Source organism: Eriocheir sinensis, chromosome 42 (assembly GCF_024679095.1).
Source record: "Eriocheir sinensis breed Jianghai 21 chromosome 42, ASM2467909v1, whole genome shotgun sequence".
NCBI lineage: Eukaryota > Metazoa > Arthropoda > Malacostraca > Decapoda > Varunidae > Eriocheir > Eriocheir sinensis.
Window position 1 is genome coordinate 2199029 of NC_066550.1, and position 14874 is coordinate 2213902.

The 14874-nt window shown below is 42.8% G+C and overlaps 2 long non-coding RNA genes across 2 annotated transcripts; one reads left to right on the top strand and one right to left on the bottom strand.

The window, feature by feature from the left end:
* Positions 1-5232: 5232 nt before the first annotated feature.
* On the top strand, positions 5233-8972 carry LOC127009821 (uncharacterized). The gene is made up of 2 exons (XR_007762417.1): positions 5233-6656; positions 6712-8972. It is a non-coding gene; the product is annotated as an uncharacterized LOC127009821 (long non-coding RNA).
* LOC127009820 (uncharacterized) lies at positions 7401-12021 on the bottom strand. The gene is made up of 3 exons (XR_007762416.1): positions 11656-12021; positions 9558-9673; positions 7401-8841 (listed from the first exon to the last, which is right to left on the bottom strand). It is a non-coding gene; the product is annotated as an uncharacterized LOC127009820 (long non-coding RNA).
* Between the last annotated feature and the right edge of the window lie 2853 nt (positions 12022-14874).

The following is a 14874-nucleotide window of genomic DNA, read 5'->3' on the forward strand; positions in this document are numbered from 1 at the left end:
AACACTGGTAATAAATGAATCAATAAAACTAAACCAGGAGACGAACACTGGTAATAAATGAATCAATAAAACTAAACCAGGAGACAAACACTGGTAATGAATGAATAAATGAATCAATAAAACTAAACCAGGAGACAAACACTGGTAATGAATGAATCAATAAAACTAAACCAGGAGACAAACACTGGTAATGAATGAATAAATGAATCAATAAAACTAAACCAGGAGACAAACACTGGTAATGAATGAATAAATGAATCAATAAAACTAAACCAGGAGACAAACACTGGTAATGAATGAATAAATGAATCAATAAAACTAAACCAGGAGACGAACACTGGTAATGAATGAATAAATGAATCAATAAAACTAAACCAGGAGACGAACACTGGTAATGAATGAATAAATGAATAAAAAAGAAACTAATAATAAAATACACAACGAATGAACAAAAATAACAGGAGACAAAAAATATAACCGTTCAAATGTAAAACTATAAATAAGTGAATGAATGAAAAAATAAGAATATAAATATATCACAGACAGACACATGTAATAGATAAAACTCATAAAATAAATACAATAGAAAATAAACATGTCAAAATTGATGAATAAATAAATACATGAATAACTAAAATACTCAAAATACAGTAAACATGAGTAAGCAGATGAATATAAAAGCTAAATATAGTAAAATAAATACAGTACAATACAAAATAAATGTAGAATGGTTAAAACAGATGAATAAATGAATAAATAAAAAAATAAGTAAATAAAATAAAAAACGACAGTCAGTTCCATACACGTTCCCATACAAACAAACACGAACAAACAAACAAATAAACAATCATAAACACACACTCGCCATTGAACGCTTCCTTCCAGTTCACTAAACGTGCTTCGAGTGTGGTTTATCAACACACACACACACACACACACACACACACACACACACACACACACAACAACAACAACAACAACAACAACAACAACAATAACAACAGCAATGCATCCAAAAATACTTCGCCGATAAATTGGCGAGAAAACGTTGAACAGAAACACTCCATTAAACGTTTCCGGACGCGAACGTTTGAAAGCCCGAGGAAACGAGAGAAGCGGAGGGAAGAGGTGAGGAGAGGAAAGATAAGTGGAGGAAAGGGTGAGGAGTGGAGAGAGGTTAAGGAGGAGGAGGAGGAGGAGGAGGAGGAGGAGACGTTGTGGTGGTGCCGGCGGGTGTTGAAGGAGGTAAGTGATGAAAAGGAGGTGGAAGAAGAGAGGAGAGGAAAGGAGAAAAGGAAGGAGCAGGAAAATTTAGAAGAGGAAGAAAAGTTAAAGAAAGGACACGTGAGGAAAAGTAAGGTAAGGAAAGAGGAAAGGAAAGTGTAGGAAATTAAAACAAAGGAAAGGAAGAACAGTGGAGGAGAAAGGAGAGGAAAGGAAAGGAAGGTAAGGTGCCGAAAGAAAATAAATGAATTGGAAAAGAAAAAGGAAAGAAGAAAAGTGAATGTAAAAAAAATTGAAAGAAAGACAGAGAAGCAAATACGTAAAGAAAAAAAACTATAAAGAAAAGGGAGGAACAGAGAAAGGAGAGGAACGAAAACAAAGGAGGAAAAAGGAGAAAAAATAAAAGCGACAACACAAAATGAGTCATTAGGCGTTTAATCAGGTTAAAGGCGACATATTATTGAGAGAGAGAGAGAGAGAGAGAGAGAGAGAGAGAGAGAGAGAGAGAGAGAGAGAGAGAGAGAGAGAAACTTCCTACCCAGCACAGCAGAGCACAATAAACGACACAGTGAGTCTTGTGGGTTGCGTACACGACACAGCGCATCACAACACAGGAACGTCGCCTTGAACTCACACAGTGTGAAGACAAAGAACAGGATCCACTTAAACAACTGGAACAAGCAAACAGCAGGGCGGTGGTGCAGGTGTTGACCGCAGCAGGTGACCAGGTGGTGTTGGCCATTACCCTCACAACACCACGCCACAGTCCGCCACAGTCACCTCCTTAATGTCCCTGTGTTTGGCTGCCTCGGCCACCACGTGCAGTCCGTCCACCACCTCACCGAAGACACGAGACGTCACACCATTCTGACGGTCTCTGGTGTGGATGCAAAACTTACCAATCTTACCCCCGGTGGGGTCAGTCCACACCATCCCAAACACAGCCCCCGCCCGGCCCGACTTCCGGTACTCACCCTCATCAAGGCCAGACAGCAGGACGGATGACCTTTGACCATCATTGCTCTCGTAGTCCCCGCCCATCACAAACTCTCCCGCCTCCCCCTTCCTCCCCACCTGTAACAACCTGGTGTTAACGTAGGAGGGGCCGCGCTGCCCCGTGCACAACAGTATGAACTGTCTGCCCCAAGGGGTGTCGGGGCTCAGACGGATTTGGACACGCCGCGGCGCGCTGCCCGGCCAGGACAGGTCCAGGAACACCGTGCAGGGGGGGGAGGGCGGCACAACCTCGCTCACCTGCAGGGTTGCCGCGCCCAGTGGCAAGGGATCGTCATCCAGGGCGTGGAGGCACAGCTGGCCGGCTTCAAGGCTTATTCTTGCGTGTCGGCGCCGACCTTCCGCCTGGTGGACAGCAAACACCCGGCCAGCCTCCAGCAGGCGCCTGGCGGACTGTGTCAGGCTGCGGAGGTCCTCGGCCGTCACGCTCCCTGTCCAGATGAGGTGCAGTCTGTCCATGACGGTGGAGTCTGGGTCTGCCTGGGGCCTGGGGTCCTCTGTAGCAAGTGTTTCCAGAGCTGCCTGGACAACCTCCAGGGCTGCATTAGATGCTACGTTCACCTTCTTGGCGGTGGTGACGGTGCTGGCATCAGGAAAACACTCTCGGCACTCCTCCACCGCCTGCTTTGCCTCGCGAGTGCAACGAAACACCTCAGCCACCGCCACGCCTACTTCTTGCTCTGTTGTAAGGGTGTGCAACGTCTCCAGCACGGCCTGCAGCCCCTGTTCCCCCTTCTTCAGCTCCTTCTCCTTGGCTGCCGCACGGGACTCTTCCTGCTGCAGGAGCTCCCTGGCACTCCTGCTCTGATCCACCAGTCCCAGGAGCCTGTCCTCCAGCTGCTGCTGACTCCTGCGCCAGCCTGATAGGGTCGTCTGGTACTGGTCCAGCTGCGACTGAGCCTCCCAGCAGGCGGTGATGGCGGCCACAACTGTGGCCTCCTGTTCCTGCAGGAAGGAACGCATTTTCTTGGAGAGACCCGCCGCCTCCTTCTTGCCAGCTGCTGCTGTTGCTGCTTTTCCTTCCCCGGTACTGGGTGGCGGCGAGGCTGCTGCTGCTGGAGCCTCCTCAGCGTCTCTCATCATTCTTATAAGGGCCTCAACAGCATAGCAGACAGGGAACTGTCCTCCCTCGGGCACGGCATGGCTGACGCGGCACTCTGGGCAGGCAACACGGCCCTGTACCTTCAGCTGATCTATGCACAGCGTGCAGAGAGTGTGGCCACAGGGCAGGGTGCGCGGCCGCTGCACGGTGCCATCATAGCCTGTCAGGCACACTGGACACTCCTCAGGGCTGCCGACAGTGTTCATGTTCTTCACCTGTCTCCGTCCTGACATAATGCCGCCCCTCCGTGCAGCCTCCAAGACGCTGGTGGTGGTGGTGGTGGTGTTGAGGGGCTGTGATGGTCTGACAGACTCTCCTAGCCGTGACAGTGTTCCGAGAGATGATCACGGGCGTGGTGGGCGGACACTCTTCTTAAGGGCGGCACGGCTCTACCCGGGAGTGGCAGTCGCTGAGTGCTGCTTACGATTATCAGTGTACTGATAGTCTCCAAGAAGATAATCAAAACACTGATAGTCTCCAAGGAGATTATCACAACAGCCTTGGTGCGTCTCAGCTGATGATCTTGTGAGGCGGCGAGGGGAGGGAGGGCAGGAGGGGAAGGGACACACATGCCTCAACAATAACTATTGAGATTTACATAGATTTACATAGAAAATCAGACCACACAGACCCCATGGTCCAGACTAGGTGGCTTGTCCTTAAACCTAAGTGATTCTACATTAATCAGATGGCTCCAAAACGTTGCATTTATACTCGTTAATATTAAGTTGAAGGAAGTGAGGGCCAAGCTTGTTTTTAAAGGAGTCAATCGTGTTACACTGGACCACTGACGGTGGGAGCTTATTCCATTCTCGCACTACAACGTTGGTGAAGAAAATTTTGGTGCAGTCTGAATTTATTTGTCTACATTTGAGTTTTACGCCATTGTTCCTCGTACGCAAACTGTCATCGATCATAAACAATGTTGATCTGTCTACATTCGTGAAGCCATTAAGTATTTTAAAACATTCGGTCAGTTTTCCTCGGAGGCGACGTTTCTCAAGAGAGAACATATTAAGGGTGAAAAGCCTTTCTTCGTAAGATTTGTTGCGCAAGGGAGAGATCATTTTTATTGCCCGACGCTGAACACCTAATTTAGCAATGTCGTTTGCATGGTGGGGAGACCAAAACTGTACCGCATATTCCAAGTGGGGTCTGACTAAACTATTGTAGAGTGAAAGTATTACATCTTTATTCTTGAATAAAAAGTTTCTTTTAATGAAGCCCAACATTCTGTTAGCTTTATTTGCTGCATCGATGCATTGCTGTGAGAATTTGAGGTTTGACGCGATTTTGACCACCAGGTCCTTAACACATTGAACGCTTGCGAGTTTAACCCCGCGCATTTCGTAATCTAACTTCTTATTCCTTGTTCCAACTTGAAGGACCTGGCACTTGTCTACGTTAAAGGGCATCTTCCATCTATCCGACCAAGCTGAAATTTTGTGCAAATCCTCTTGGAGGGTTTGCCTGTCTTCGTCAGTGAGAACCGAGTTACCAATCTTTGTGTCGTCTGCAAATTTACTAATGCAATTATTGAGTCCAACATCCACATCGTTGATGTAAATAATGAAGAGCACTGGGCCAAGAATCGAGCCCTGAGGGACCCCAGTAGTGACCGGTGCCCATTCTGAGTTAAATCCGTCAATCACCACTCTTTGTTGTCTGTTGCTCAACCAATTCGCGATCCATTGGTTTACTTGACCGTCAATACCTATTTGCTTTAATTTATAAAGTAATTTATGATGTGGGACTTTATCAAACGCTTTCTGGAAATCAAGATAGACTATGTCCAATGATTTGGTTACGTCATAAACTGAGAAGAGGTCGTTATAAAAGGTCAATAGGTTTGATAGGCAGGATCTTTTGTTGCGGAAGCCATGTTGTGAATCCCCAATTAATGAGTGGCTTTCAAGGTAGCTCACAATTTTGTTTCTAATTATGCTCTCAAGTAGCTTACCTACAACTGAAGTTAGACTAATGGGTCTGTAATTACCTGGTATTTTTTTTCTCCTTTCTTAAAAATCGGTGTCACGTTAGCCTTTTTCCAATCCGAAGGGACAATACCATGTCGCAAGGACGTATTGAATACGGTTGTGAGGGAGGAGACTATTTCGCTCTTTGTTTCTTTGAGCAGTATAGGATATACTTTTTCAGGTCCGGGACTTTTATTTGTTTTAAGTGAATGGAAAGCTTTAAGGACTTCATCGGTTGTTATTTCAAAATTAGGCAATGCATGCTCGAGATTTACAATAGTACTGGTGTTGGTGGTAGTGGGAGGAAGACTGTTAGTATTAAACGCCGAGGAAAAGTAATTGTTTAAGAGGTTTGCAATGTGTTGGCTGTCAGTCACTAGTGCACCGTTGCTGTTTGTTAAAGGTCCAATTCCACTTCTGCCAGGCCCGTATCCTCGACAACTATTAATACTAAACTTGGTATTAACTTTCGACTTTGGTATTAACTTCACTCTCAAAGTGTATCCTCAACAACTATTAGCCTAATACCTACTCTTAACTTTGGTATTAACTTGAGAGTGCTGGCGAGGACTTCTAAACACTTAATAGTAAAGTTAATAGTGAAACCCAGACCCAGACCCATATCAACATGGCCCCCGGACTTCCTCGTCCAGCCCGCCTCCGCAATTTAGAGTTTGATAGGGCGCTTTGGAACTGTATAACGATGGTGAACTTCTCAAGACATACATATTAGACCGTGCAGGAATGGAGTATGTGACTGATTTGGTGAGAAGAGAGCTACAAGATCCAGTTCAAAGGGAGCATTCCCGCACCCCGGGGTTGAAAGTGATTTTGACTTAAAGGTACTTGGCTACAGGAAAAATGCTGCAGTGTTCAAGTAATGAGTTAGGGGGTAAGCCAGAGTAGTGTAAGCAGGGTGATTGTGGAAACTCTGGCCGCCCTCAGTGACCCGTAGGTAGTCGGGAGGTTTATCCAGTCTCCCCTTGATAGGGTGGAGATCCGTGTAAAGCAAGCAGAATTCTACCAACTTGCCGGTGTTGTGGGAGTGATAGACTGTACCCATGTGAAAATAATGGCACCAAAGGAAAACGATGTAGTTTATGTCAACAGAAAAAAAAAATAAACATAGCTTGAATATACAATTAGTGTTTGATGCCTTTGTTATTGATTAAAATGTGAAATATTCGAGTTAAGGAAAACAAAACATGGGAAAAAAACTTTTATTTGTAGCAGAAAGGTACACACATGCAAATGAAAAAGATGACATTAAAATTGCATTAAAATGTCATTTAGAATATGATTTATAATTATTGCTGCCGGTTATTCATATTGAGATAATGGTGGTAAGAAAGCTTGTTAGAGACGTCTGCCAGTGTAAGGGAGGAGGAACGAAAGGTCGAGGTGACCACATCGCGAACATCATGACTTATGAGTGAAGTAAAACGAGGTTACTTGGTTTCTGTTTACAAAGTTCCAAGTGGAAAAACAACTTTATTGTGAATTCAGTGTATACTTTTCTGGAGTATTGTGTTTACTGAGTGAATTGGTGACCAATCTGTTGCTATTTGTGTCTTGCTTGAAGATATTCATCATTGGATTCAAAGCTATGGTATTAATGTGCAATAGTCATCATAACAAAATACGTAGTAATTAATTATATATGTCAACCTATTTATTTTCATGAGATCATGGTATGACCACTGAAAAACATAGCTATTTATCTTGGCTCCATTACAAATTCAGTATATAATTACTCTATTAGTGGAATCTAGTTTTCAGCATCTTTTATTATTATGCCAATATTCTAAGCACTCAGCTTGCAAACATGCTTAGGTTTATGTTGTCAGTTTGGGTCGGACTTATGTGAACACTTTACCAAGTGACCTAAGATTACTCAATGCTCGCAAAGCTATGGTATTAACGTGCAATGGTCATCATACCAAAATACGTAGTAATTAATTATATATGTCAACCTAATTATTTTCATGAGATCATGGTATGACCGCTGAAAACATAGCTTTTTTATCTTAGCTCCATTACAAATTCAGTATATAATTATTCATATATTCAATAAAGTAGTGGAATCCAGTTTTCAGCATCTTTTATTATTATGCCAATATTCTAAACACTCAGCTTGCAAACACGCTTAGGTTTATGTTGTCAGCTTGGGTCGGACTTAGGTGAACACTTTACCAAGTGACCTAAGATTACTCAATGCTACCCTATAGGTATACTACATCTTTGATTGTGAGTTCATCAGAGAGCACTGGAGAGCAGCATGAGTCTAATTAGGTGCTAATGAATATCCTGCCTGCATCACAGACTACATAAAATGCAAATATGATCAGTGCCTAAAGGTGTTATAAGCTAATGATGGTAAATATATATATATATATATATATATATATATATATATATATATATATATATATATATATATATATATATATATATATATATATATATATATAAAACTGTCTGCCCTAATGTCCCTCCCACTTTTGAAGGCCAAATGACGCCCCTGATTGTAACAACGCATCTTGTAACACCCATGACTGGGTGCCGGTGCAAATCTCCTCATTTAACACCGAGAAATTAATCTAGGCTCTAGGGAACTCGGAAAAATCCAAGTTAGAGAGTGCTGGCTGTGGAGATTGAACCAGTGACCTTCGACATACAAAGCCATGTCTGTCAGTCGAGCCAATAAAGGTAAAGGTAAAGTTGGGGCATACGCTATAGCAGCGCGTGGCCTCGGTGCTCATCTCCGTAACATTGGGCCTTGAGCCTGTGGTGAGAGGGAGCCCATTACCCCGGGACACAGGGCCAGTGTGACATCCGGGCTACCACAGTTTCCCCAGGTAGTCATTTATCGACCAGCCCGAGAGGGAGGATGATCAGCTGGGTGAGCTGCACGCCGACTGCCCAGGCCGGGATTCGAACCCGGGCCCATGTAGAAGCCAGGCATGCTGACCACTAGACCACGGAGGCGTATTGGAGCCCAATCTCAAGTGAACCCACTCACAATGGCACACAATTTTTTTCCGGTAAATTTTGTGCTTTGAATGAATTTGCTAATCATTTCTGTCGAAAAACAGCACAAATTATTTTTCACCCCTTCCACCCTAACCTCCTCAGTAATAAAAAAAAAAAAGTGACAAAATCATAGCCTTGAGGCAGTAATATTCAGCCCCAGCATCAAAAAATTATACTGCTGCCCTATGAAAGGCATCTCTTAACTCCGATGAAGTAGGTGGTGACTGGTGGAGCAGCTTCATTGTCATCCCTTGCAGTGGCAGGTGTCATTGGGCCAGCAGATGATGAAGCAGTGGCTGGTGTCATAGGGCCAGCAGATGATGAAACAGTGGCTGGTGTCATAGGGCCAGCAGATGATGAAGCAGTGGCTGGTGTCATAGGGCCAGCAGATATTGAAGCGGTGGCTGTTGCCGGAGCAGCTAATGGTATCTTTTCCACAAGTAATGAACAATGTGCTGGGATGGTCTCTAGCAATACTGATAAAGTGTGTATCTACAAAGAATATGAATTTAAGGGTAATTAATAAATTGTTTTAATAAGAATATAAAAGTTTTTGCCAAAAACATACAGGCCAGTCAATATTTCACTGCTGCTTGACTGTTGCTGCTGTCCTATCCCTAGTACATCATGTCAATGCTGAATGGCTCTGGTACCCCTTCAAATACATGAGACGAGCAGCCTATGATGTCATACACCAGTTTATCTACCACAGTTAATGTCATAGTTATATAGGCAGGCGCCTGCGTATCTGTGGTGCCACATGTGTGGGGCACTCAGGTGCTGGGGAAAATGTCATTGTTATGATGGGGCAGGGTAAACCAGTGTATGCTGTGAGGCCTTGGTGTGGAAGTTCCCTGCCTGAACTGTGCAGCTAATCCCCCATACAGTGAGGGCCTTTTTTACTCCCTCAGGGGCTGTGCAGCTGAGAGAGTGGTGTACATGAGTGTGAGTGTGTGAGTAAGTGTGTGCCTGTCTTGGCTAAAACCCTTCACTGGGGGAAGACAACCAAGGTATTTAGATAGATTGATAGTCATTGACAGATGAACATTAAAAAAATTTCAATCAAATATGCAGTTCACTGCTATGAACTTATTAACTTTAAGCTGAAATAAAGGCATTGTGGCCAGTATAGCTGCATTCTGTGAGCACATAAAAAACTAACTAATATATGTTTTACATCTAAAGACATAACAACTAAAAAAAATTACCAGTCTGCTGCTGCTCATTCTTGCACTTGGCAATGCAAGGCTTTGATTTTTGTTGTACGTTGTACCAACGCCTCTCACAGTCATCCTGCGTACGGGGTCCACTCCCAGGGAAGGCACTGTCAGGGTATAAATGTGAAGCAAGTTTCTTAATCGTTTCACTATGGCATGCTTTTTATTTCCCATAACTTCTCCAATAACATTTAATACATGCTGTGATGGAAAGCTAAATCAGTACCAATATTTTATTTACATGCATCATAAGACATTAACTTTTTAGTTGTTATGAACATGGCCATATATACTACTTTTCATTACCTACTTTTCTAAAATGCTTTTCTCTAAGTAGGAGGATATTACACAATACAGCTATACAAAAAAATTCAAAGCATTAATCTTAATTCCATTCTTTTGAGTACTTCTAACCTAACATTATATCACCAGAAATTGTTTGACCAATGCTATCAAAATAATATTTTAATCTTACTTTACCATTCTCATCAAATCTACCTATTCCGATATAGTCTTAACATAAAATATTTGTAAAAGTGTTGAGAGCCTGGCATGCCCAACCCACCCACCCCCCAAAAAAAATCTAAATAAGGAATAAATAAAATAACAGGTAAATATGACTTGACTCTCCTATACTAACCCCCTTTCCACCCTAACAAACTTGGGGACCTACCATGTTAGGTTAGGACGTGTTTGGTAGGACATGTTTAGCAGGAGTTGGTTATGTTAGATTGTTGAGGGAGTGGGGGTTGCAGCAGAAATGGTCATGATGATGCTATTCACATGGAGCAGTAGGAAAAAGTATGTCCTGTTTGGAAACTCTGTGGTTGTGTTTGTATACAAAAATACCCATTTGACGAGGTTAGGTTAGTTTGCAAGTTACTTGAATCATGGATATGTGAATATGTAACAAAAAAAATAAAAGCGTTAACCTTAATTTCATTATCTTGAGTACATTCCAATCTAACATTATATCACCATAATCTGTTTGGCCAATGCTATAAATATACTATTTTAATCTTACTATACCGTTCTCACGAAACCTACCTATTCCCATATAGTCTTGACATAAAGTACTTGTAAAAGTGTCCATAGTCTGGCATGCCTAGCATCCCCCCCCAATAAAAATAAATAATAAACAAATAAAAATAAATAAAGAATAAAAAAAGGGCAAATATGCCTTAACTATCTATACCAACCCCCTCTTCCCCCCCAACAAACTTGGCATGTTAAGTTAGGATGTGTTCGGTAGGACGGGGCAGGTTTGGCACTTGGGGACCTACCATGTTAGGTTAGGATGTGTCAGGTAGGACAGGTTTAGCAGGAGTTGGTTTAGTTATGTTAGATTGTTGAGGGAGTGGGGGTTGCAGCAGAAATGGTCATGATGATGCTATTCACGTGAAGCAGTAGGAAAAAGTATGTTCTGTTTGGAAACTCTGTGGTTGTGTTTGTGTACAAAAAACCCATTTGACGAGGTTAGGTTAGTTTGCAAGTTACTTGAATCATGAATATGTGAATATGTAACAAAAAAATAAAAGCATTAACCTTAATTTCATTATCTTGAGTACATTCCAATCTAACATTATATCACCATAATCTGTTTGACCAATGCTATAAATATACTATTTTAATCTTACTTTACCATTCTCACAAAACCTACCCATTCCCATATAGTCTCGACATAAAGTACTTGTAAAAGTGTCCATAGTCTGGCATGCCTAGCATCCCCCCCCCCCCCCCAATAAAAAAAAGAATAAACAAATAAAAATAAATAAAGAATGAAAACAGGGCAAATATGCCATAACTATCTATACCAACCCCCTCTTCCCCCCCAACAAACTTGGCATGTTAAGTTAGGATGTGTTCGGTAGGACAGGGCAGGTTTGGCATGGTTAGGTTTAGTTATGTTAGGTTGTTGAGGGAGAGGGGGTTGTGGCAGAAATGGTCATAATGAAACTATTCAGATACAGAATGAAAAGGTATGTTCTGTTTGGAAGGTCAGTGGTTGTGTTATTATGCAAAAAATACCCAATTGATTAGGTTAGGTTAGTTTGTAAGCTAATTGAACCATGAATATGTGATTACTAACCTTGTTACAGCTTCTGCCACTTCAGTCCACGCTCTCTTCTTATCCTCAGGGGTGATGCTCTTCCCATAACACCCTCTGATTATACGTATTTTTTCTTGAATTTGATGTAAGAAGACCGTTTCATCTGGCGACCAATTACACTTACTCCTTTCTGCGCTGGTTCTCCGGCCCGTAGATCATTGGGGCAGATGACGTGGTTATGGTGCGGTAATTTCAGCAGAGCAAGTCGTGACGCAGGCGGGGAGATAAGGGTATTGACGAGTGACGGAGTAAAAACAGCCTTTGAGGCTGCTTCTATCTGCCACAAAACTCAGTATTTTCTTGTGTTTGCCATTTATTATGTTTCTGTTGTACATTTATACATCTTTTCTTTATTTTTCTTTTGAAATATATGCTTAATTCATGTCGGATGTTTACGTTTTGCACGGAGGCGTCCTTAGCAACGAGCCCGCCATAAAGAAGAAGAAGAAGAAGATAATAGCAGCCAGGATTTGCTAATACCTACACTCAAAGTTGACGAGGATAGCTTTTACTCTTAATAATTTGAAACTATTAACTTTGATAGTAACTTTAAGAGTAAAAGTTAATAGCTCTCGAGGATACGGGCCCAGGGCTGCGACAGCGCGAGGAGTGAACGGCTGGAGGAGGTGCGGACCCCGGAAGGCGAGGTCCGAGGCCTGAGGGAGGCGGAGAGGCAGCTGCGAGAGGTGGCACCGTCGCACGCGGAGGAAGAAGGCTCAGTTCTGGCAGGAAGCGCCGGGGCGGCGGTCCTGCAGGGGCCTATCTGGGGCTCCTGGCAAGGACTCCTGGAGCCTGGTAGCGTCGTGGCGGAACCAGTAGCTGCCGCAGGAGGTTGGGGAGCCCCCGCCTAGTTGCCTCCCTCACCCCCACCCTCTCCTCCATGCCAGCCGGCTCGCAGGTCACGTAGTCCGCTCTCTCTCCCATGGCAGCAGCGAGAGGTGGCAACGTGGTGCGGGGAGGAACAAGAACGGTCACGTGTGCTGGCGGCGGGTGCACGGGTGGCGGACTGGCGGGGCTCCGCGTGGGGCCCCTGGCAAGGGCCCCTGAAGCCTGGTGGCGTCGTGGCGGAGCCGGTGGAGGCTGCAGGAGCAGGGTTGCCAGGTTTGGCCTTTAAAGGCCAAATGGGCCTTTTTGAGAGGAGGTTGGCCTCGGTTTTATTTCCTGTTGAGGCCAACCTCAGTCTGGCCTTTTCGGGGCCTTTTTTGAGATGCACGTAATTTGTTTCAAGAAAAGAAGGGATATATATATATATATATATATATATATATATATATATATATATATATATATATATATATATATATATATATATATATATATATAGGTATGTGTGTGTGTGTGTGTGGGTGAGAGAGAGAGAGGGGGGGCAGAGGGCCACGGTACGTGATTCTTGTGCGGGACGTGTATTTGGTAACCCCGTTACTGTAAATTCCTTTGATTTTTATCAAAGTATTGGGCTTCGATTCGTCACGAAAAATCTGTAATGAATTACATTTGTACTTGTTTATATTTTTCACCAAAGTAGCACTGGAATTAGCAACGTAGACTATGTGGTAATGCTTTATAGTAAGGGAAAACTTCGTCGCAGACACGTCGGGACTTTGTTAGGAACACGTCACGTCGGTCTAAAAACCTTAGTCTTCGCTTAGCTGCCCTACGGTCTGCACCTCACACCGTGTACTACACTGTAACTACAGTGTGAAGTTGCCTACAAAGCCTACACCGACACAGCTACAATGGGAAAATGGAAGACTGAATACAATTATGGAAGGAATTATAAGGAGGAGTGGGAGAAAGAATTTAGTTGGCTGACGAATAGAAGTGGATCTTGCTACTGCAAAGTGTGCAAGTGTGCAATTACCACCAAGAAGAAGAGCAACTTGAGCTTGCATGAAAAGACAGAAAAACACAAGAAAGCCTCTGAGGCTGTAGTGAAGTCTGATACCCAGTTCATGAAAAACTTTTTCACACCTTCAGATAAACGTGATCCAGTGAAAAATTTTGAAATAAAATATGCTGTAGGAGTTGCTTGCCACAGCAGCATCAGTTCAGTTGACCACTTAACTGAAATAATTAGTAAATCTAGTAAAGGACACGATTTGGGAAAAGTAAAGTTGCATAGAACAAAGTGCACTGCTATTCTGAAAAACATTGTAAGTGTTTCTCCTGGAAGAGCTGATCAGTGAACTGAAAACTACTAAGTATTCTTTGCTAATTGATGAATCAACTGATGTTGCTGGCACTAAGCACCTCTGCTTGTGTGTTCGGTATTTTAGTGAAAGACAATCATGTATCAGAACAGTGTTTCTGGCACTGATTCCTGTAACTGTAACAACAGGAGAGGCATTATATGAGGCTATAATAAACTACCTGGAAGGTATTAACATTGACATCTGCAACTGCATTGGTTTTTCTAGTGATGGTGCCAATAATGTCTGTGGGGTAAATAATTCAGTGCTGTCTAGACTTCGTGAGAAAGTTCCCAAGATCATATTTGTGAAATGCACATGCCACAGCCTTGCATTATGCTGTGAGCATGCCTTCAAGAAGCTGCCTGCAAATTTAGATTACTTGCTTTCAGAGACTGCACGTTGGTTCAAGCTTAGCTCTTTGAGGAAGGAACAATTTAAAGACATTTTTAATGTAATGAACAATGACTACATCCAACCTTCTAGATTCATCACACCAAGCAATACACGGTGGCTAGTCAAAGGGAAGTGCATTTATAATGTCCTCACACAGTGGTATGAACTGAAAGCTTACTTCTCAGTACTTGCAGAAAAAGAAAAGAATTATCATGCTCGCATAATTCATGAAATGATATGTGATGAAAGGAATTTCTTGTATTTGACATTTGCTCTACCTGTCATTCAAAATTTTGAATCAGTTAATGCTGCTTTTCAGGCTACTGATCCACAGCCTTCAAAAGTGTTTGGTGAGCTGATGCAACTACATCGCTCACTTGCTCAAAGACTGTATGAAGATGAGTCAATGAAGACTCCAGTCTCCATGAATAGAGTAAAGTATGGAGATAAATTTCATTATGAGCTTTCAAAGTCAAGGTTATCTGAAAAAGAGAAACACAGCATCAAACAAAGGTGTTATGATTTTCTGCATGAAGCCAAAAATCAGTAAGATAAAAGAATAAGTAAGGATGTTGACACCATTGGAAACTTAAAGGAATTTCACCCAAAGAAG